Consider the following 24234-nt stretch of genomic DNA (forward strand, 5'->3'; position numbering starts at 1 on the left):
GAGGAGACAGTAATGGGGCACTGCAGGCGAACGGAGCGGTGCCCAGGACTAATGGTGAGTGCTGGGACATCGCTGGGCGCCGCTCTGTGTGGCCTGATAGTGAAAGTCTGGAGTCCCATATAAAGTAGTCAGTCTTTAACACATAATACAGGAGGCGGGTGCCGGCAGCAGAATCGCATTGCCGGCACCCTGCCCCTGATAGGGAGCTGCGATCAGCGGCAGTTAACCCCTCAGGTGCGGCACCATGCGGCAAAATGCGGAATGCACGTGGCTTTTTTGGTTTATTTTTTTCGCGTGGTATCGAATGGTATCGAGTATCGCAATACTTTTCCATGGTATTGAAACCGAATCAAAAATTTGGTATCGCAACAACTCTAATTCACACATCGCACACACACTGCAAACACTCTTATGACTGATAGCTGCAGGGCCGTCTTTAATATTGATTGGACCCTGGGCAAAAATGTACTTGGGCCCCCTGGATCCCGCCTTCCCACACCTTAGCAGGCAATCACGCCTCCACCACAACACACACACAAAATCCACACATCTGGTAGAGTCCAGTGAATGACTGTAAATACTTCCAGTTCTGAAGACTCCAGCAGGCTCAGGATCAGTGCTCTGGGCTGGAAGTGGGCACCGCTCTGCAGGAAGGAGACCGGGGCTCGGCTCACCCTAGTGTTACCGTGCACCCCAGCACCCCACAGTATGCAGTATAGCACCCTATAATATACAGCACCACACAGTATGCAGTATAGCACCCCACACTATACAGTACCCCACAGTATAAAGTAGAGCAGTATAGCAGCCCACAGTATACAACACCTCACAGTATACAACACCTCACAGTATACAACACCTCACTATACAGTACAGCAGTATAGCACTCCACAATATACAGCACCCACAGTATACAGGCCCCCCACACTATTCAGCCCCCGCCACACTATACAGGCCCCCCCCACACTATACAGCCCCCCACAGTATACAGCCCCCCCCACAGTATACAGACCCCCACAGTATACAGGCCCCACAGTATTCAGGCCCCACAGTATACAGGCCCCACAGTATACAAGTCCCCACAGTATAAAGCCCCCCACACAGTATACAGGCCCCCACACAGTATACAACCCCCACAGTATACAGGCCCCCACATAGTATACAGCCCCCCACACAGTATACAGCCCCCCACACAGTATACAGCCCACCACACAGCATAAGGCCCCCCACAGTATACAGGCCCCCACACAGTATACAGGCCCCCACACAGTATACAGCCCCCCCACACAGTATACACCCCCACACACCGTATACAGCCCACCACACAGTATACAACCCACCACACAGTATAAGGCCCCCACACAGTATACAGACCACCACACAGTATACAGGCCCCCACAGTATACAGGCCCACACAGTATACAGCCCACCACACAGTATACAGCCCCCCCACACAGTATACAGACCACCACACAGTATACAGGCCCCCCACAGTATAAGGCCCCCACACAGTATACAGGCCCCCACACAGTATACAGCCCCCCCACACAGTATACAGCCCACCACACAGTATACAGCCCACCACACAGTATACAGGCCCCCCACAGTATACAGGCCCCCCACAGTATACAGCCCCCACACAGTATACAGCCCATCACACAGTATACAGTCCCACACAATATACAGCCCCCCACAGTATACAGGCCCCCACACAATATACAGCACCCCACTATACAGTAGTTTACAGTATATTAACATAACATCCCCTGTCACCTTTTTCTGATGTAATCTTCACACAAAAAAGCTCCACAGTTAACTTCTGCAACACTCCTGCTAGGACCTGTGATGACCTCATAGCCATGTGACCAGTAATATTGCTAGGTTACTGGTCACATGGTGATGATGTCATCTAAGAACAGACATCTTCACCCCCTCCCTAATGAATGAATAGGGAGAGAGGAGACACATGTGATGGGGTTATCTCCTGAGTGTATCATAGGGGGGGTCATCTACTCATCTACACTGGAGTTGGCAACTCCTAGGGTCAGCTATCTTAATCCTATCACTAACACAATCAATGGGAGTCTCAGTGCAGAGTTAACCCTTTTTGTGTTGCTGGATTCACACCCTGAACCTTTAGTAGTCAATAGGAAATATGTGGCATATAAACTCCACACATAAATCAGGGTTCCTAGTTCCTTGTAACCCCCAAAGGTCTGAGGGGGTCTCCATAGTTCTGGATACAAAGTCCGTAGGAAGGAGGATGGCCCTCAGGCTTCTCCAGCAGCCCTAGTGACTGTTCAGTCAGTCACACCCCTCAAACATGTTTCACCATAACACTGGTCAGTCAGTCCTTTCAGCTATCAGTCATAGGAGTGTTTGCAGTGTGTGTGCGATGTGTGAATGCGTCTTGACAGCTATTGACACAGTGTCAGACAAGCGTGCTGGGCTGCGAGCATTTGTGTACACTAGCACAGTAACCAACTTCATTTATTAGTCTTCATATCTACTCACACATGGACCATGATTCCCGCAATGGACTTGCTTGTGTGAAACAGCCCTTCATATCTAACCATTGGTAGTTTTCTCACACTAGGCAACTTCCACTTTGCCCCCCCACTATGTTAAACAGGCATTGGCAAAATATTGCTAACGCCTGTCTCTAAGCAAGGCAGCTTCTCACACCGAGTATTATTTAAAAAAAAAAGCCAAATTTACTAGAAATTTTGAACATAAATAATAGATTAGTAATATAGTAATACCTCCAAAAATAGTTATTACTTTACATTCCCATATGTCTACTTCATGTTTGGAACATTTTGTGAATGTCATTTATTTTTTGGGGGACGTTACAAGGCTTAGAAGTTTAGAAGCATATCTTGAATTTTTCAAAAAATTTCCAAAAGCCACTTTTTAATGACCAGTTCAGGTCTGAAGTCACTTTGTGAGGAGGTTTACATAATAGAAACCACCCAAAAATGACCCCATTTTAGAAACTACACCCCTAAAGGTATTCAAAACTGATTTTACAAACTTTGTTAGGTGTTCCACAAGAATTAATGGAAAATGGAGATGACATTTCAGAATTTCACTTTTTTTGGGCAGATTTTCAATTTTAATCAATTTTCTTACACTAACTAAGCAAGGGTTAACAGCCAAACAAAGTTCAATATTTATGGCCCTGATTCTGTAGTTTACAGAAACACCCCATTTGTGATCGTAAACTGCTGTACGGGCACAAGGCGGGGCGCAGAAGGAAAGGAACGCCATGTGGTTTTTGAAAAGCAGATTTCACTGGGATAATTTTAGGCTGCCATGTCACATTTGATTCACCCCTAGAGTGGAAACGTCAAAAAGATGACCCCATTTTAGAAACTATACCCTTCAAGGTATACAAAACTGATTTTACAAACTTTCTTAACCCTTTAGGTGTTCCACAAGAATTAATAGAAAATAGAGATAAAATTTCAAAATTTCACATTTTTGGCAGATGTTACATTTTAATACATTTTTTCCAGTAACAAAGCAAGGGTTAACAGCCCAAAAAATCTCTATATTTATGGCCCTAACTCCGTAGTTTACAGAAACACCCCATGTGTGGTCGTAAACTGCTGTACGGGCACAAGGCAGGGGGCAGAAGGAAAGGAACGTCATATGGTTTTTGGGAGGCAGATTTTGCTGTACTGGTTTTTTGACCCTATGTCCCATTTGAAGCCCCCTGATGCACCCCTAGAGTAGAAACTCCAAAAAAGTGACCCCATTTTGGAAACTACGGGATAAGGTGGCAGTTTTGTTGGTACTATTTTATGGTACATATGATGGTTGCTCTATATTACACTTTTTGTGAGTCAAGGTAACAAGAAATAGCTGTTTTGGTACAGTTTTATTTATTTTTTGTTATTTACAACGTTCATCTGACAGGTTAGATCATGTGGTAATTTTATAGAGCAGGTTGTGATGGACGTGAAAATACCAAATATGACAATTTTTTTTTGTTGTTTCAGTTTTACATAATGAAGCATTTAAAAAATATATATTTTTAGTGTCTCCACATTCTGAAAGCCGTAGTTTATTTTTATTTTTTGGGCGACAGTCTTGTGTAGGGGGCAAATTTTTTGGGGGGATGAGATGACTGTTTGATTGGGAATATTTTAGGGCATATATAACTTTTTGATCGCTTGCTATTACCTCTTTTGTAATGTTAGGTCATGTGATATTTTTATAGAGAAGGTTCTTACAGACGCGGAGATACCTAATATGTCAACTTTTTTTATTTATGTAAGTTTTACACAATAATATCATTTTTGAAACAAAAAAAAACATGTTTTAGTGTCTTCATATTCTGAGAGCCCTAGTTTTTTCAGTTTTTGGGAGATTGTCTTAGGTACGGTATCATTTTTGCGGGATGAAAGTTTTGTGGTTCAACAAGAGATGCTGTACCGAGTGAATCAACTACGGGGGTGGGTCCTCATCCTCCACCTTGTCATCCTCCAGAACTGTGCCCTGGCTGGACAATTGTGTACCTGGCGTTTGTGGGTGCAGGAACCCACAATCGGAGCCACTTGTGAATGACTGGCCGGAAACCCTATGAAATGATCCCTCTTCCTCCTCCTCTTCCTCCTGTGCCACATCCTCTTCCATCATCACCAGAAGCGTTTTTTCCAAGGAGGCATAGTAGTGAGATAGTAACGCTGAGAACGGCGTTATCGGCACTGGCACACAGGTCTCGCATGTAGGCCCAGTCATTGGTGGTGAAGTGGTGCTGTTCCGCAGAGCGACTCAGCCGTGCGTGCTGCAGCTGAAACTCCACTATCACCTGCTGCTGCTTGCACAGTCTGGCCAGCATGTGCAAGGTAGAGTTCCATCTGGTGGGCACGTCGCATATGAGGCGGTGAGCAGGAAGGCCGAAGTTACGCTGCAGCGCTGACAGGCGAGCAGCAGCAGGGTGAGAATGCCGAAAGCGCGCACTTTATTTAGCAGCTCTGACATATCAAGGTAATTTTTTAAGGAATCTCTGCATCACCAAATTCAGCACATGCGCCAGGCAAGGGATGTGCGTCAAACCGGCTAGTCCCAGAGCTGCTACGAGAATTCACCTATTATCGCACACGACCAGGCTGGGCTTGAGGCTCACTGGCACCAACCGTTCATCGGTCTGTTGTTCAGCTCCTGCGCGGTGTGGGGTTTGTCACCCAAACAGAAGTTTTCAAACTGCTTGCTGTCATTTACCCCTGGCTGTGCTGAAGTTGGTGGTGAAGGTGTTACTCTGACCGGATGAGGAGCCGGTAGAGGATGAGGAAGTGGAGTAGGAGGAGGAAGCAACAGGAGGCAATCTGAAGCGCCCTGCAATCCTTGGTGGTAGAAGGACATGTGACAAACTGCTATCCGCCTCAGGCCCAGCCGCCACTGCATTTACCCAGTGTGCTGTTTGGGAGATATAACATCCCTGACCGTGCTTACTTGTCCATGTATTCATAGTTAGGTGGACCTTGCCACAGATGGCGTTGCACAGTGCACACCTGATTTTGGTTGGAAGGGATGACACGCCTGGAAATGTAGTGGCGGCTGGGCACGACGCACTCTGGGACAGCCACCACCATAAGGCTTTTAAAACTCTCTGTCTCCACCAGACGGAATGACAGCATTTCAAAGGCCAGTAATTTAGAAATGCTGGCATTCAGGGCCAGGGATCGCGGGTGGGTGGGGGCGGGGGTACTTCCACTTCCGCTTCAGTGTTTGGGAGATAGAGAGCTGAACGCTTCCGTGGGACATTGCAGAGATGCTTGGTGACCCAGGTGGTGGTGTTGCTGGCAGATCCTCTGTTTGCAAGGTGGCAGGTGGCACTGTCACTCCAACGATGGATGAAGTGGCCGAGACTGCAGCAGAAGAGAAAGCAGGAGGAGCCAGAGACCTTTCATGGTTTTTGAGGTGTCTACTCGACTGTAGCTCGTGCTTTGCACTTAGATGCCTGGTCATGCAGGTTGTGGTCAGGTTGAGAAGGTTTATGCCTCGCTTCAGGTTCTGATTGCATAGTTCGGGTTCGCTCAACCCTAGTTTCCAAAACACCATTAACTAACCCTGATGCTGAGTATTTTGTAGATGGCTCCAGATGGTAGAATGATGAACAAGGACACTTTGTCACTGGGTAATCAAAGATGGTAAGGAAATTATACAAAAACCACTCCCATCCTGTGCTTCTGCATGGGAGGCAGAATTGAAGGCACTCACTGATGCATCTACATTGAGACTGAGAATTAGTTGTTACACAGATTCCAGGTATGCTTTCGGGGTAGCACATGACTTTAGTTTGCCTGATGAAGTCAGAAGTTAGTTTTCCAGATAACACCAATCAAGAATTCAGAAGCAGTACAGAGCCTCATAGAGGCCTTAGAGCTGCCCACAGAGGTATCCATTATTAAAGTACCAGGTCACGTGAAGAAAGATGATCCGCAAGCCGTAGGAAACGTTCAAGCAGCCAAACAAGCAGCTGGTCTGCCACTCCTGACAATGTCTTTGCCAACTACGCCAGACTTGTCGCTCTTGCAAGAACTACAGGCTCAGATAACACCTCAAGACAAAAAGGTATGGATGGAGGTGGGGGCCACAAAGGCATGAGAGCTCTGGCAGGTAAATGGCAAAACATGTTTGCCTCTGAGTTTGTATCCAATGATGGCCAATTTTGCAAATGGGCCTACTCATTTGTCAAAAGGAGCTATGAGTGCACTAGTGTTAGAACATTGGTTTGCCCCTGGAATTCAGACCCTCTTTGAAAAGTTTGTTCAGAGTTGTCTTACATGTGCCAGACATAACCCTGGGAGGTTTGTAAAGACCCCCAAGAAATACACTCCCAAACCTTTGTACCCGTTTAAAAGAGTTCAAGTGGATAACATACAGCTACCCAAGGTGGGCACATATGAGTATGTCCTTGTAGCCATTGATGTATTCTCAGGCTGGCCAGTAACTATGGCTACAGCCAAAAACAATGCTAAGAAAATATTGTCAGAAGTAGTTTGCAGATATGGGTTTCATGAGGTGATAGTCAGACTGAGGTACTCATTTCACTAGGGGAGATAATGGGACACATACTGAAGACTGTAGGGATCACACAAGCTCTGCACACTCTCAAGTGTATTGAGACACTATAGTGGTGGTCCCAGATGGAATCACCCAGGTGGCACTGGTAATGTGGTTATCATTTTCTGTTTTAAGTAGCTCCGGGATCTAAGTGGAAGTTCAGATGGAGGAGCATCTTTGGCAGGAAGGCAGTGTCCGTCCCAGGCCTCCCATCACTGAAGTGTTCATGGTGGTGACCAGAGGAGGAAATAAGTGTCACGGCTGAGGATGGGGAAAACCCTCATCCGTGCGATGACGGAGGATGTTAGTGGCTGCTCAGCCAGGACGACAGAATTAGGGAGCAGGTCACCTCCTAACGCATCCCTAATCCGACCCTAAGTCCTAGCTGCATGAGCCGACCTTGAAGGTAGGAGGGCTCATGCTCAGGAACCTCGGATCCCTACTCACCCTCCGCCGGTCCCTGAACTAGGAGATGGGTAGACCACCTGTTCCTCCTGGATGCGGAGAAACAGGAGTCTAAACTGGCCGAGCTGCAATGGGATATAACCATAAACAGACTATGGATATGGCAGGAGAGCGGCAACCACACGTGAGGCAAGATACTAGCCCTCACCTGTGGTTGACAACAATACCAGACCGCGGGCAAATGCATGCTGGGTCCCAAGGAGTCACGACCATGACCATGGTCGTGACACTCCCACCCCTCAAAGCCCCCCCACCAAAAAAAATAAAAGGAAACTGGGGATAGGAGAAGGGGAATCAGTGTCATAATATGCGCGTCTCCCCAGGACTGCTGCCGGCCCCTGGAGCAACACACAGGGACCAGGAGCCGACTGCCAGGCTCCGGAAAAACACACAGGAAACGGAGACCAGCAAAGAAACAGCCCGGGGAGAGCGCACTGACACTGCATCCACTCTCCACTCACGTCCTCACTCCAGTCACTGCCAGCAGACACTCCTAACCAGCACACAGCCGGACCACTAACGGAAAGCTGCCAGCAGACGACCAGAGATAAGAACATGGAGAGGGACGAGGGATCACCAACACGGACACGGAAGGTAAGGTGGCGGGGAATATGCCACCAACCGCGCCGTTAACGGTGATCCCCAAAACGCTCTCCCTCCGGAGAACGCGCATGCAGGCCAAAAGCAGATGGCACTGCATGCTGCACCCTCTTTCGAAGGTGTGCAACCGCACACCAAACAAAACAACGGTGAGGGAATAAAAGGTAAGGGGACGCCAAGACAGACACCGGTGAAGAAATGGCGGGGAAAAGCCACTCACCGGGCCGTCAGTGCGAAACCCCCCTAACGCTCTCCCTCCGGAGAATGCGCATGCACCCCATCTGCAGATGGCGGTACATGCTGCACCCTCTTTCGAGGGAAACGCCACGTGAGGAGCCATTGTGGTCATACTGTCACGGCTGAGGATGGGGAAAACCCTCAGCCGTGCGATGACGGAAGATGTTAGTGGCTGCTCGGCCAGGACAACAGAATTAGGGAGCAGGTCACCTCCTAATGCATCCCTAATCTGACCCTAACTCCTAGCTGCATGAGCCGACCTTGAAGGTAGGAGGGCTCATGCTCAGGAACCTCGGATCCCTACTCACCCTCCGCCGATCCCTGAACTAGGAGATGGGTAGACCACCTGTTCCTCCTGGATGCGGAGAAACAGGAGTCTAAACTGGCCGAGCTGCAATGGGATATAATCATAAACAGACTATGGATATGGCAGGAGAGTGAAAGACTTCCACCTCTACCTGCCACAGACACACTGACTGGATCCCTGGACACAAGTGCTGGGTGTCTACACACAAACATAAAAGGACACAGCACACATAAACACACAGGGACCCAGAACCATAGCTGCAATAATAACAAACACCACATAGACATAAACTTAACATCACATAAACATATTGTATCACAATTTATGACCACAAGGGTGGCCCTCACTGGCAGATGGTATATGGGACCAGGAGAGTGCCTCCAGCTTACTACAAGGCTGGAGTACCCCTCAGAACTCAGGTCTCAACTGATGTTAAATAGCCCATATAGCCACACCCACGCAGACACACCCAGTGCTCACAGACTAGGAAGGGAATTAACCCTTCTCACACCAGGGAAGAGAAGACAGCAACTAAAAGGGGAATACACACAATAAACCCCGTGCACACCAGACAAGGAAAGTGCACACATAAACACACGTTGCCAAAGACAACCACATGCATGGACAGCGAGCCGCCCAGCAACCAGCTCAGGCTGCTCCACTGCCCAACAACCACAAGTTGCCAGTGGAAACCACACGTGAGGCAAGATACTAGCCCTCACCTGTTGTTGACAACAATACCAGACCGCGGGCAAATGCATGCGGGTCCCAAGGAGTCACAACCATGACCATGGTCATGACAATAAGTGGACCTTCAGGACAATTCCAGGTCTACTCCTGGTGGCTACACTTCCAGGCAGCACCATAGTGGTCAAGGGATACGCCATGTTGAATGACAACACTGTCCAACCAAGGGACAGCAACGCTCGAGATGATGCCCACTTTCCTGATTCCACAACCGAGGACCACAGCTACGCAGAAACTTTTAGGCTTACTACTAATGTTCCTAGTGGTATGGCTGACCTACTGGATCCTAATGATTCCAACACAGGAGCAGAAGAAGGTGTATCCAGAACTATGGACAATGATGCATGGGACAACAATGCTGCACCTACATCCACTTAGACAGTGTGTGATATAAATAAAATGCATGATTGCTTAGGAAAAATGACAACTACTAGACAGACCGGATTGATGCTTGCATCGCATGGTCTAGGCAGCTTATCTGTATACTGTATCTGTATTCTGTATCTGGGATATACGAGCTGTCTAAGGTGTCACAAGAGGAGGGAAATGCTAAATAACCAGTCTGCATTTCTTGCTAAAAAAACAAACTATAGTCTCTGCAGTTAACCCGTTAGTAGAAAAGAGAAAGCTCATAGAATAATAACCAATCAATAGATGGATTTAGTTCTGACCAATTAGAAGTCTTATTTATAAACCAATTATGTCAATACTTTAGAGGTTACACCCTTCGAATGGGTATAAATAAAGAGCCTAGGGCACTCCCAACTTCCGTTCCTTGCAGAATGTTAACTGTGTGCTGACTTCTGTCATTTTTCTCCGTGTACGTCATTCACCTGGAACACGTGGCTCGATCCTCACATCACTGACCCTTGGTATGCCACAACATAAGCTGCAGGTTTCTCCTCCTCTGATGACATTCCTCTGTATGCGTCCTGTGACATTTCTTTACAATTATGATGAGGAAGAAGCAATGAGTGACTGGAGTGACTTGTTGTCCTTGTGACTGAAGCAGCCAGTACTGAATGTCGAGGACAATGAAGAAGCTGCTGTTCTCCATTGCAGCATTCTGCACACTTTCTTTCCTCACAGGGGTAAGTCCTGTATATAGCAAATATATGTATTTATTTTGGATTGTCCACTACCTGCAAACTACTAATCTGCTGGAGTAGGACATGCCCAGAGATCGACACTGAATCCACATGTGCCCACATTCTGGTGACGTCCGATAAAACTTTGTAATCACCTGACAATTGCAGAACTTACACATTTTTGATACACAAATCTTTAGCCATGACATATTACTGAATGATTTGGGTTTATTGTGTTTGAAACAATGTTTGGACCAGTACAATACCTACAGCCGGGAGATGAAGACGTTCTTATGAATGTCTAACCATTTTTTACTCCAACATAAATTTTTCACCTTAATGAATGGTTCTATTTGCAAACGAGGGGGAAAGCGACCTCCACAGGGATGAAATCTCCCTCGTCATTTTCAAATTGATAAGGCCAGTTGGTAGACCCGTTATATATTGTCTTCTTCTAACCCTTTAATTTCATCCGGTTTGACTGGGTCGTGTTATTGACAACCCTTTTGGATAGACATGGAAGTCCAGTTTTCAAGAGTTTGTGACATATTTGAATTGAAACCTTAAAATGTACGCTGATGTTACCAGGAAGAATATTTCTTTTATGGATAGAGAATAATAACGGGATACAGGTCCAACCATTTAGGAAAGAAAGAAAGCAAGTGTATCTTCCTTCTATTAGGTCCCATCCCAAGAAGAGATAAGCAAGAACACAGTGTTTGTCACTGGTTACAGCCAGCAATACTAAGAACATTATGCAAAAATATATTCCCTGATTATTCCAAGCACCAGGTATAAAGTAAAGAAGGTTCCTGCCAGGATTGAGGTCACATTGCCCGGGGTCGGTGGGCTCAGATATTTCTTGATCAATATATATCTGGTAAGAAGTTTGGGGGTCATTTATTAATGACAGGCGGTTTAGACAGCTGATTGGCAGGAGTCTGGGGTGTGGGACCCTCACCGATTAGACACTGATGATCTATCCTGAGATAGGTCATCAGTATTAACATCTCGGGAAACCCCTTTGAGGGTCTACTACAGACAAGCGGCCCCCCCTCTACATTATAGTTCCAGTGTTACGCTCACTGTTTGCCGTGATACTTATGCAGCTCCATAAGGTCAATGTGAGTCCACACCTTGCACAGACATCCAGATATTTTGTATCGGTGGTAACAAAACATTGTCACGCAAGCAGGACATACTCTGACAAAGGGTGATTGGCAAGGTTTAGAAAAGATGGAAGATGCACTCCTTTGGGGAGATTTGCAGTGGTATAAGGGTGAGACCCAAATATAGTCAATATGAATGAAACCACACACTCTCAAGGTAGTATGCAAAGGTAGATTTAATTTGAATGTTCCTTAACACCATTCAGGTATGTATCTCAGGAATTTAATCAAAAAGATTACTTCAAAATAAGTAAAAAGAAAAAAAGTCAAAAATATCAAAATATGAACAAATCTCCATGTGTGATAGATGAAGCATTTAACGTTGCGATTAGGGATGAGCGAACTCGAACTGTATAGGGGTGTCCGTGACACGGACCCGAACCCAGACATTTTCGTAAAAGTCCGGGTTCGGGTTCGGTGTTCGTCGCTTTCTTGGCGTTTTTGTGACGCTTTCTTGGCGCTTTTTGAAAGGCTGCAAAGCAGCCAATCAACAAGCGTCATACTACTTGCCCCAAGAGGCCGTCACAGCCATGCCTACTATTGGCATGGCTGTGATTGGCCAGAGCACCATGTGACCCAGCCTCTATTTAAGCTGGAGTCACATAGCGCCGCCCGTCACTCTGCTCTGATTAGCGTAGGGAGAGGTTGCGGATGCGACAGTAGGGCGAGATTAGGCAGATTAACTCCTCCAAAGGACTTCACTTGATTAATCGATCGATCTGCAGCTGTGGATCATTGAGCTGCTGAAATTCAAATGCTCACTGTTTTTAGGCTGCCCAGACCGTTTGTCAGTCACTTTTTTCTGGGGTGATCGGCGGCCATTTTGTGTCTTGTGCGGTGCTGCAACCAAGTGCATCCAAGCTGCGACCAAGTGCATTTAACCCTCAATGGTGTGGTTGTTTTTTGGCTAAAGCCTACATCAGGGTGAAGCTGTCACACCAAGTGCATTTAACCAGCAATAGTCTGTTCATTTTTTGGCCATATACTACATCAGGGGCAAGCTGCGCCTGTCACCAAGTGCATTTAACCCTCAATGGTGTGGTTGTTTTTTGGCTAAAGCCTACATCAGGGTGAAGCTGTCACACCAAGTGCATTTAACCAGCAATAGTCTGTTTATTTTTTGGCCATATACTAAATCAGGGGCAAGCTGCGCCCGTCACCAAGTGCATTTAACCCTCAGTAGTGTGGTTCGTCAAGCTGTGACACCAAGTGCATTTAACCAGCAATAGTCTGTTCATTTTTTGGCCATATACTACATCAGGGGCAAGCTGCGCCCGTCACCAAGTGCATTTAACCAGCAATAGTGTGGTTATTTTTTGGCCATATCCCAGTCTAATTCTGTCACTAAATCCATACCGGTCACCCAGCGCCTAAATACTAGGCCTCAAATTTATATCCCGCTAAATCTCTCGTTACCGCTGTCCTGTTGTGGCTGGGCAAGTTATTTAGTGTCCGTCAAAGCACATTTTTTGTTCTGGGTTGAAATACAATTCCCAATTTAGCAATTTCATAATTTAGTGGTTTCTGCTGTATCAGAGCTATTTGAAATCTATCCCTAAAAGGGTATATAATATTCAAGGTGCACATAGGGTCATTCAGAATAACTTCACACACACACGCTACTGTGCATTTCCAAGTCTAATTCTGTTAGTAAATCCATACCGGTCACCCAGCGCCTAAATACTAGGCCTCAAATTTATATCCCGCTGAATTTGAATACAATACATTGGGCCAAATAATATTTTTGTTGTTGTGGTGAACCATAACAATGAGAAAAACATCTAGTAAGGGACGCGGACGTGGACATGGTCGTGGTGGTGTTAGTGGACCCTCTGGTGCTGGGAGAGGACGTGGCCGTTCTGCCACATCCACACGTCCTAGTGTACCAACTACCTCAGGTCCCAGTAGCCGCCAGGATTTACAGCAATATATGGTGGGGCCCAATGCCGTTCTAAGGATGGTAAGGCCTGAGCAGGTACAGGCATTAGTCAATTGGGTGGCCGACAGTGGATCCAGCACGTTCACATTATCTCCCACCCAGTCTTCTGCAGAAAGCGCACAGATGGCGCCTGAAAACCAACCCCATCAGTCTGTCACATCACCCCCATGCATACCAGGGAAACTGTCTCAGCCTCAAGTTATGCAGCAGTCTCTTATGCTGTTTGAAGACTCCGCTGGCAGGGTTTCCCAAGGGCATCCACCTAGCCCTTCCCCAGGGGTGGAAGACATAGACTGCACTGACGCACAACCACTTATGTTTCCTGATGATGAGGACATGGGAATACCACCTCAGCATGTCTCTGATGATGACGAAACACAGGTGCCAACTGCTGCGTCTTTCTGCAGTGTGCAGACTGAACAGGAGGTCAGGGATCAAGACTGGGTGGAAGACGATGCAGGGGATGATGAGGTCCTAGACCCCACATGGAATGAAGGTCGTGCCACTGACTTTCACAGTTCGGAGGAAGAGGCAGTGGTGAGACCGAGCCAACAGCGTAGCAAAAGAGGGAGCAGTGGGCAAAAGCAGAACACCCGCCGCCAAGAGACTCCGCCTGCTACTGCCCGCCACCATCTGGGACCGAGCACCCCAAAGGCAGCTTCAAGGAGTTCCCTGGCATGGCACTTCTTCAAACAATGTGCTGACGACAAGACCCGAGTGGTTTGCACGCTGTGCCATCAGAGCCTTAAGCGAGGCATTAACGTTCTGAACCTGAGCACAACCTGCATGACCAGGCACCTGCATGCAAAGCATGAACTGCAGTGGAGTAAACACCTTGAAACCAAGGAAGTCACTCAGGCTCCCCCTGCTACCTCTTCTGCTGCTGCCGCCTCGGCCTCTTCTGCTGCTGCCGCCTCGGCCTCTTCCTCCGCCTCTGGAGGAACGTTGGCACCTGCCGCCCAGCAAACAGGGGATGTACCACCAACACCACCACCACCACCTCCGTCACCAAGCGTCTTAACCATGTCACACGGCAGCGTTCAGCTCTCCATCTCTATGAAATGCTGTCATTTAGGCTGGTGGACACAGACAGCTTTAAACAGCTCATGTCGCTTGCTGTCCCACAGTATGTTGTTCCCAGCCGCCACTACTTCTCCAAGAGAGCCGTGCCTTCCCTGCACAACCAAGTATCCGATAAAATCAAGTGTGCACTGCGCAACGCCATCTGGGCAAGGTCCACCTAACCACAGATACGTGGACCAGTAAGCACGGCCAGGGACGCTATATCTCCCTAACTGCACACTGGGTAAATGTAGTGGCAGCTGGGCCCCAGGCGGAGAGCTGTTTGGCGCACGTCCTTCCGCCGCCAAGGATCGCAGGGCAACATTCTTTGCCTCCTGTTGCCACCTCCTCCTTCTCGGCTTCCTCCTCCTCTTCTTCCACCTGCTCATCCAGTCAGCCACACACCTTCACCACCAACTTCAGCACAGCCCGGGGTAAACGTCAGCAGGCCATTCTGAAACTCATATGTTTGGGGGACAGGCCCCACACCGCACAGGAGTTGTGGCGGGGTATAGAACAACAGACCGACGAGTGGTTGCTGCCGGTGAGCCTCAAGCCCGGCCTGGTGGTGTGCGATAATGGGCGAAATCTCGTTGCAGCTCTGGGACTAGCCAATTTGACGCACATCCCTTGCTTGGCGCATGTGCTGAATTTGGTGGTGCAGAAGTTCATTCACAACTACCCCGACATGTCAGAGCTGCTGCATAAAGTGCGGGCCGTCTGTTCGCGCTTCCGGCGTTCACATCCTGCTGCTGCTCGCCTGTCTGCGCTACAGCGTAACTTCGGCCTTCCCGCTCACCGCCTCATATGCGACGTGCCCACCAGGTGGAACTCCACCTTGCACATGCTGGACAGACTGTGCGAGCAGCAGCAGGCCATAGTGGAGTTTCAGCTGCAGCACGCACGGGTCAGTCGCACTACAGAACAGCACCACTTCACCACCAATGACTGGGCCTCCATGCGAGACCTGTGTGCCCTGTTGCGCTGTTTCGAGTACTCCACCAACATGGCCAGTGGCGATGACGCCGTTATCAGCGTTACAATACCACTTCTATGTCTCCTTGAGAAAACACTTAGGGCGATGATGGAAGAGGAGGTGGCCCAGGAGGAGGAGGAGGAGGAGGAGGAAGAGGGGTCATTTTTAGCACTTTCAGGCCAGTCTCTTCGAAGTGACTCAGAGGGAGGTTTTTGGCAACAGCAGAGGCCAGGTACAAATGTGGCCAGCCAGGGCCCACTACTGGAGGACGAGGAGGACGAGGATGAGGAGGAGGTGGAGGAGGATGAGGATGAAGCATGCTCACAGCGGGGTGGCACCCAACGCAGCTCGGGTCCATCACTGGTGCGTGGCTGGGGGGAAAGGCAGGACGATGACGATACGCCTCCCACAGAGGACAGCTTGTCCTTACCTCTGGGCAGCCTGGCACACATGAGCGACTACATGCTGCAGTGCCTGCACAACGACAGCAGAGTTGCCCACATTTTAACCTGTGCGGACTACTGGGTTGCCACCCTGCTGGATCCAAGCTACAAAGACAATGTGCCCACCTTACTTCCTGCACTGGAGCGTGATAGGAAGATGCGCGAGTACAAGCGCACGTTGGTAGACGCGCTACTGAGAGCATTCCCAAATGTCACAGGGGAACAAGTGGAAGCCCAAGGCCAAGGCAGAGGAGGAGCAAGAGGTCGCCAAGGCAGCTGTGTCAATGCCAGCTCCTTTGAGGGCAGGGTTAGCATGGCAGAGATGTGGAAAACTTTTGTCAACACGCCTCAGCTAACTGCACCACCACCTGATACGCAACGTGTTAGCAGGAGGCAACATTTCACTAACATGGTGGAATAGTACGTGTGCACACCCCTCCACGTACTGACTGATGGTTCGGCCCCATTCAACTTCTGGGTCTCTAAATTGTCCACGTGGCCAGAGCTAGCCTTTTATGCCTTGGAGGTGCTGGCCTGCCCGGCGGCCAGCGTTTTGTCTGAACGTGTATTCAGCACGGCAGGGGGCGTCATTACAGACAAAAGCAGCCGCCTGTCTACAGCCAATGTGGACAAGCTGACGTTCATAAAAATGAACCAGGCATGGATCCCACAGGATCTGTCCGTCCCTTGTCCAGATTAGACATTAACTACCTCCCCTTAACCATATATTATTGGACTCCAGGGCACTTCCTCATTCAATCCTATTTTTATTTTCATTTTACCATTATATTGCGAGGCTACCCAAAGTTGAATGAACCTCTCCTCTGTCTGGGTGCCGGGGCCTAAATATATGCCAATGGACTGTTGCAGTGGTGGCTGACGTGAAGCCTCATTCTCTGCTATGACTTGCAGACTGATTCTCTGCTGACATGAAGACAGATTCTCTGTTACGGGACCTCCCTCCTCTGCCTGGGTGCTGGGCCTAAATATATGCCAATGGACTGTTGCACTGGTGGCTGACGTGAAGCCTCATTCTCTGCTATGACATGCAGACTAATTCTCTGCTGACATGAAGCCAGATTCTCTGTTACGGGACCTCTCTCCTCTGCCTGGGTGCTGGGCCTAAATTTATGAAAATGGACTCTTACAGTGGTGGGTGACGTGAAGCCAGATTCTCTGCTATGGGACCTCTCTCCAATTGATTTTGGTTAATTTTTATTTATTTAATTTTTATTTTAATTCATTTCCCTATCCACATTTGTTTGCAGGGGATTTACCTACATGTTGCTGCCTTTTGCAGCCCTCTAGCTTTTTCCTGGGCTGTTTTACAGCCTTTTTAGTGCCGAAAAGTTCGGGTCCACATTGACTTCAATGGGGTTCGGGTTCGGGACGAAGTTCGGATCGGGTTCGGATCCCGAACCCGAACAGTTCCGGGATGTTCGGCCGAACTTCTCGAACCCGAACATCCAGGTGTTCGCTCAACTCTAGTTGCGATTGCTTCAGGACGTTTCAGTCAGATAGACCTTCATCAAATCATCACTGATGGAAGGGAGAGTCTCCTTGCCAGTCTAGCGTCCTCCACGTGGGACGCCACCGCTCAGACACTCACTTCTCCTTTCATCAGCGATGATTGGATAAAGGTCTATCTGACCAAAACGTCCTTAAGCAATTGCAACGTTAAATATTTCATCTATCACACATGGAGATTACTTTTTTCAAAGTAATCTTTTTGATTAAATTCCTGAGATACATACCTGTATGGTATTAAGGAACACTACAATTGAATCTACCTTTGCATACTACCTTGAAAGAGTGATTGATAGGTAGAGCAACCACTTCAGCACTCCAAGGCTTCCGTTGAGTAGCTATTGTTCTCGTTGGGGGTAAGAATATATTAGATATCCTGGCAGCTACAATATATTATACTACAGTTGGAGATTATATATATTAGTAACATCAAATAACATAAATCCCTGGTTGGGAAGGGATAATCGTTATCAGAGGTGATTCCGTTAGATCTCTTTTGGGTGGGAGATATGGCACCTTGTCTGTTTGGTGATAAATATCTAAAGGGCTATTCACGTGGGTCGAGAATCCGCCAGATAGTCTTTAACCAGCATTCATAGGAACGCTTATTAGTGATTATCTGGCAGTGTAAAGGTTGTGGTGATTAATCATTAAATGAGCAAAACTCTCGTTCCTCAATTGTTAGTGTAGGCACCAAAATCATCAGATCTAGCTGTGTGATCACCATCTGATGCTTGAGTCAGTGTGGGCACGAGTGATGGCGTTAGTGATTGCTCTTCCCCATACTGAGGAGGAGGCGATTGTCGGGATGAACTCTTCCCTCCCCGACAACCTCCTTCTGTATAGTCCCATCTAGCGTGACCTTAACAAATCCACTATCTAAGAAATACAGACAACAATATAGAGACAGAGACGCTACAGATGCTACAAAAGTTTAAAAGTGCTCAGGTGGAGTCTCCCCTCTCGTAGATTTCCTTGATAATATTTTCATAATTAATTCTCTAATAAAGGTAACATTTTAACCTCCTAAAGCCCCTTTCAAACGGGCGAGTTTTCCACGCGGGTGCAATGCGTGAGGTGAACGCATTGCACCCGCTCTGAATCCAGACCCATTAATTTCTATGGGGCTGTGCACATGAGCGGTGATTTTCACGCATCACTTGTGCGTTGCGTGAAAATCGCAGCATGTTCTATATTTTGTGTTTTTTACGCAACGCAGGCCCCAGGTAGAGGATGAGGAAGCAGAGTAGGAAGAGGAAGCAACAGGAGGCAACGAGAAATGTCCTGCAATCCTCGTGGCGGTAGGACATGCACCAAACTGCTATCCGCCTCAGGCCCAGCCGCCACTGCATTTACCCAGTGTGCTGTTAGGGAGATATAATGTCCCTGCCCGTGCTTACTGGTCCACGTATCATTAGATATGTGGACCTTGCCACAGATGGCGTTGCACAGTGCACACCTGTTGTTGTCCGCCACTTGGTTGTGCAGGACAGAGATGTTATTTGCTGTTATTTGCCCTAAAATTGTTTATTGCCATATTTCAATACAATCCGAGAAAAATAGACACAGGTCACATTTGGGGTTATTTGCGCTAAAAGCGTAAAGTGTCCATTTTCAGTACAAAAAGAAATATATATTTTTCACTTTTAGGGGTGTTTTAATTTACTTTTAATTTATTTAGTTCAGCTAAAAGTATGTCAGGCAGAGAAGTGCCAGGCCCTGCACAGGGGAGTGGCAGAGGCCTGAATGTTTCTGGTGCAGGCAGAGGTCGCAGCAGAGTAAGGGGGCGTGGCAGCAGGAGTCGCAGCGAGAGGCCTGAGCTCCCGGTGTCATCTAGCGGTCGTGTCGTGACCAGCAACCCAGAGGTTTTCCAATCATGTTCCAGTAACAAGTGCCCCCCAAAGATGGCCCCCCCAATCATGTGCCAGTAGCCAATATTGTACCATATAAAAAAATATAAACTTATACCTACCTCCATGGCAGCGATGCGATGCAAGTCTCTTTCGGCCTGTGTCCGGCGCTGTACGGCTCAGTCAGCGCGATGATGTCATTGTGCTGCCTGCACCGGCCTCTGATAGGCTGCAGGCACTAGGCCTGCAGCCTATCAAAGGAACGGAGAAGGGAGACGCCTTTCCCTCCCGTGCCACACAACATCCATCTGGAAGCGTTCATCTCCCTATGACCTGCCACCGCTCCCCATTTGTGAGCAGGGTCGTCTGGGGTGATCGCCTCAATTTTGCACCCAGGGAAAAGCCCCCCCCCACACACTATGCCACTGCGTCAGACACAACCCTTAGTTGGTATGGCCCGGGAGCAGGGCCTGCGCCCTCACTTGTCCTCAAACTGCCTCTGTCCTTTGCTGTTCCCTCACCCAGAGAAGTATTTTATGCTGTGGGCTCAGCTCCACTATACCACGAGGACGAGCAACTAGAGGACAGTCAGCAGCTTACTTCTCAGCCAAGGTCTTGAGGAGACAGCCACTGCTTCCTCTGCTAGGCGGGCAAGTAGTGATGAGGAGAGTGGCGTGGGAGGTGTTGCGAGCGGTCAGGCTCCTGACATAGACACCATTGAGGATGACATCAGTGACGTACAGACACTACTCGATGATGATGAAGTTGATCGCACTTGGGAGCCGGGTACAGAAGGGGCTTCTTCATCATCAGGAGAAGAGGGTGACAGCTTGCCTGTGAGCCAGATGTTGAGCCAGCAAGGTGGTAGCATGGTTGGGAGTCAGCAGGGTGGCAGCAGTGGAAAGTCTGGAGCCAAATGTGCCCGGGGTAGACCACCTGCTTTGCAGCAGCCTACCTGCCTGGGTGGTAGTGGTGCACGGAGGCAGCGGCAGTAGCACTTGGCGGTGTGGCCGTTTTTTGTGAGGAGGTTAACATGGCCATATGTAGAATATGTGTGTAGAAGGGAAGGACTTGCCAGGGTGCCAATGTTTGCTCCACGGCCCTGCGGCAACATATGCAGCATCACCATAAAGTGGCTTGGGAGAAACGTGACTCCAATGTGGAGGTCCAGACTGCCGCAGCAACCGCTGCATCACCCAGTGGCACGCCGTTTTTCCTTCCTCAGTCGAAGGAAACTGTCTGTTATTCCCATCATCTGCTGGTCCAGATGCTCCTGCTCCTCTTCCTCCTACTCCTCGTCAGTCATTCCAGCAGCAATCAATCACCAAAGCGATTGCAAAGAAACATCAGTATGGCTGCACTCATCCAACGGCGTAGAAGCTGAATGGTCTCCTGTCCAAGTTGCTGGTGCTGCAGTCCCTCCCTTTCCAAGTGGTGTAATCTGCACCTTTCAGAGAACTGAGGGCTTGTACCGTGCCGAGGTGGAGAGTCCCAAGCCGTCATTTCTTTGCAAAAAAGGCAGTACCAGCCCTGCACACACATAGAACAGAAGTTGGGCCAGGCCTTGAGCCTGTTGGTGTTGACCCAGGTGCAGAGCCGATGTGTGGAGCTGTAACTACGGTCAGGGACAACACATGTCCTATACAGCCCACTGGGTAAATGTGTTTCCTGCACATCCACAACAGCAATTTGACCAGGTCACGCCGCTTCCGCCTCCACGCTGTCACTTTGTTGGTCCTGCAACAATATCTGCATCTGCCTCCTTATCCTCCACCATGTCCTCAGCCTCCACTGCAGGGAGAAGTCACAGTGCCCCTCGAGCATGCCACATGTGCAGGGCACGACAGTGTCACGCTGTTCTGCACCTGGTTTGCATTGGCGATCGGAGTCAAACAGGGGAGAAACTGCTCCATGTGATTCATCAAGAAATCAAATCACGGCTTTCTCCGTGACAACTGAAAATCGGAATCATGGTGAACGACAGTGGGAAGAACATGGTGTCGGCGCTGCATCAAGGAAGTCTGAGCCATGCGCCCTGCATGGCACACGTGTTCAATCTGGTTGTCAAGCGGTTCCTAAAGTCTTCCACTCATCTGCAAGACATCCTAAAAATGGCCAGGAAACTTTGTATGCACTTCAGTCACTCATACACCGCAAATCACACACTCCTTGAGCTGCAGCGGCAGAACGGCATCCCCCAACATAGGCTGATATGTGACGTCTCCACCCATTGGATTTCCACCCCCTGTCATGATCAGTGTGGGGGGAAACTCCACACTAAACACAGGATGTAAGGGGAACAGTAACTGGGCCTGGAAACTAGGGAAGAAACAGGTCACCTCCTAGACCAGTGTTTCCCAACCAGTGTGCCTCCAGCTGTTGCAAAACTACAACTCCCAGCATGCCCGGACAGCCTTTGGCTATCCGGGCATGCTGGGAGTTGTAGTTTTGCAACAGCTGGAGGCACACTGGTTGGGAAACACTGTCCTAGACAACCCTAATACGGGGAAAGAGTAAACAGATGGCTCACTGTGAGTGATCACGCTAGGTGCTCTGGACGAAAAGAGCCACCCCTTGCTCTGGTTGGGTAAATTGGTAAATGGTTTGGACCGGCACTCAAAACACCCAGAGGAATGTCGATCCAAACTAGTTTATTTAGATACAATCAAACAATAAAACGAAATACAATATTATCGATGGATATCGATAAAAAAAAATTGACTGCAATGGATCGATGTAATAAAGTCGAGAAGGTAAAATACATGCATAAAATTAAAAGGCAACTAAAAAACAATATCCTTAGGCCTCATGCACACGGACGTTTTTTTTAAGGTCCGCAAAAACGGGGTCCGTAGGTCCGTGATCCGTGACCGTTTTTTCATCCGTGGGTCTTCCTTGATTTTTGGAGGATCCACGGACATGAAAAAAAAGTCGTTTTGGTGTCCGCCTGGCCGTGTGGAGCCAAACGGATCCCTCCTGAATTACAATGCAAGTCAATGGGGACGGATCCGTTTGACGTTGACACAATATGGTGCATTTGCAAACGGATCCGTCCCCATTGACTTTCAATGTAAAGTCTGGAGTCCCTTTATACCATCTGATCAGAGTTTTCTCCAATCCGATGGTATATTTTAACTTGAAGCATCCCCATCACCATGGGAACGCCTCTATGTTAGAATATACTGTCGGATATGAGTTACATCGTGAAAACTCATATCCGACAGTATATTCTAATACAGAGGCGTTCCCATGGTGATGGGGACGCTTCTAGTTAGAATATACTACAAACTGTGTACATGACTGCCCCCTGCTGCCTGGCAGCACCCGATCTCTTACAGGGGGCCGTGATCAGCACAATTAACCCCTCAGGTGCCTGTAAGAGATCAGGGGCTGCCAGGCAGCAGGGGGCAGACCCCCCCTCCCCAGTTTGAATATCATTGGTGGCCAGTGTGGCCCCCCTCCCTCCCTCTATTGTAATAATAGCATTGGTGGCACAGTGTGTGCCCCCCCTCCCTCTATTGCATTAACATTGGTGGCAGTGTGCGCCCCCCGCCCCTCCCCTTCCTCCCTCTATTGTTTTAATACATTGGTGGCAGTGTGCGCCACCCCCCGATCATTGGTGGCAGCAGAGTAGAAGCATCATACTTACCTGGCTGCTGCGATGTCTGTGTCCGGCTGGGAGCTCCTCCTACTGGTAAGTGACAGGTCTGTGCGGCGCATTGCTGTCACTTACCAGTAGGAGGATCTCCCGGCCGGACACAGACATCACAGCAGCCAGCAGGTAAGTATGATGCTTCTACTATTGCTAAGGCTAAGTTACCGATCGAAGCCCCAGCGATTAAACTGGGACTCCGATCGGAACTCTGCTGCCACCAATGATGGGGGAGGGGGGGGGAGGCCGCACACTGCCGCCAATGTATTAAAACAATAGAGGGAGGAAGGGGGAGGCGGGGAGGGGGGGCACACACTGCCACCAATGTTAATGCAATAGAGGGAGGGAGGGGGGGGGGGCCGCACTGGGCCACCAAAACTGACCAAATAACTCAAGTATGACCTCAGCCTTACAGGTCGATGTTAGTGCCAAGAAGAAGCGCACTCCTTCTACACCGTCATCAGCTGATTCCACATAGATGTCTACAGAACCTGTTCTATTAAACGCTTATACAAGTAGAGCCACCGACAGTTGAATCCAACTTTTGTATTTCCAATAGGAAGAGGGTCATGTGGCACATCACACTTATTGGGAATTTCACAAGAAAAACAATGGTGTGATTGGTTTTAACGTAACTTTATTCTTTCATGAGTTATTTACAAGTTTCTGACCACTTATAAAATGTGTTCAATGTGCTGCCCATTGTGTTGGATTGTCAATGCAACCCTCTTCTCCCACTCTTCTCCCACTGATAGCAACACCGCAGGAGAAATCCTAGCACAGGCTTCCAGTATCCGTAGTTTCAGGTGCTGCACATCTCGTATCTTCACAGCATATGCAGCACCTGAAACTACGGATACTGGAAGCCTGTGCTAGGATTTCTCCTGCAGTGTTGCTATCAGTGTGTGAAGAGTGGGAGAAGAGGGTTGCATTGACAATCCAACACAATGGGCAGCACATTGAACACATTTTATAAGTGGTCAGAAACTTGTAAATAACTCATGAAAGAATAAAGTTACGTTAAAACCAAGCACACCATTGTTTTTCTTGTGAAATTCCCAATAAGTGTGATGTGTCACATGACCCCCTTCCTATTGG

General features: G+C 48.5%; 1 protein-coding gene across 1 annotated transcript in view; it reads left to right on the top strand.

Annotated features, from left to right (window-relative positions):
- Nucleotides 1-10220: 10220 nt before the first annotated feature.
- LOC122927065 (NXPE family member 3-like) overlaps nucleotides 10221-24234 on the top strand; it is a 121128-nt gene continuing 107114 nt past the window's right edge. The window contains exon 1 of the mRNA XM_044278630.1: nucleotides 10221-10521. The gene's annotated coding sequence lies outside the window, so the exon portion shown is untranslated. The remainder of the gene's footprint in view (nucleotides 10522-24234) is intronic.

Source organism: Bufo gargarizans, chromosome 2 (assembly GCF_014858855.1).
Source record: "Bufo gargarizans isolate SCDJY-AF-19 chromosome 2, ASM1485885v1, whole genome shotgun sequence".
In the NCBI taxonomy this organism is placed as follows: domain Eukaryota; kingdom Metazoa; phylum Chordata; class Amphibia; order Anura; family Bufonidae; genus Bufo; species Bufo gargarizans.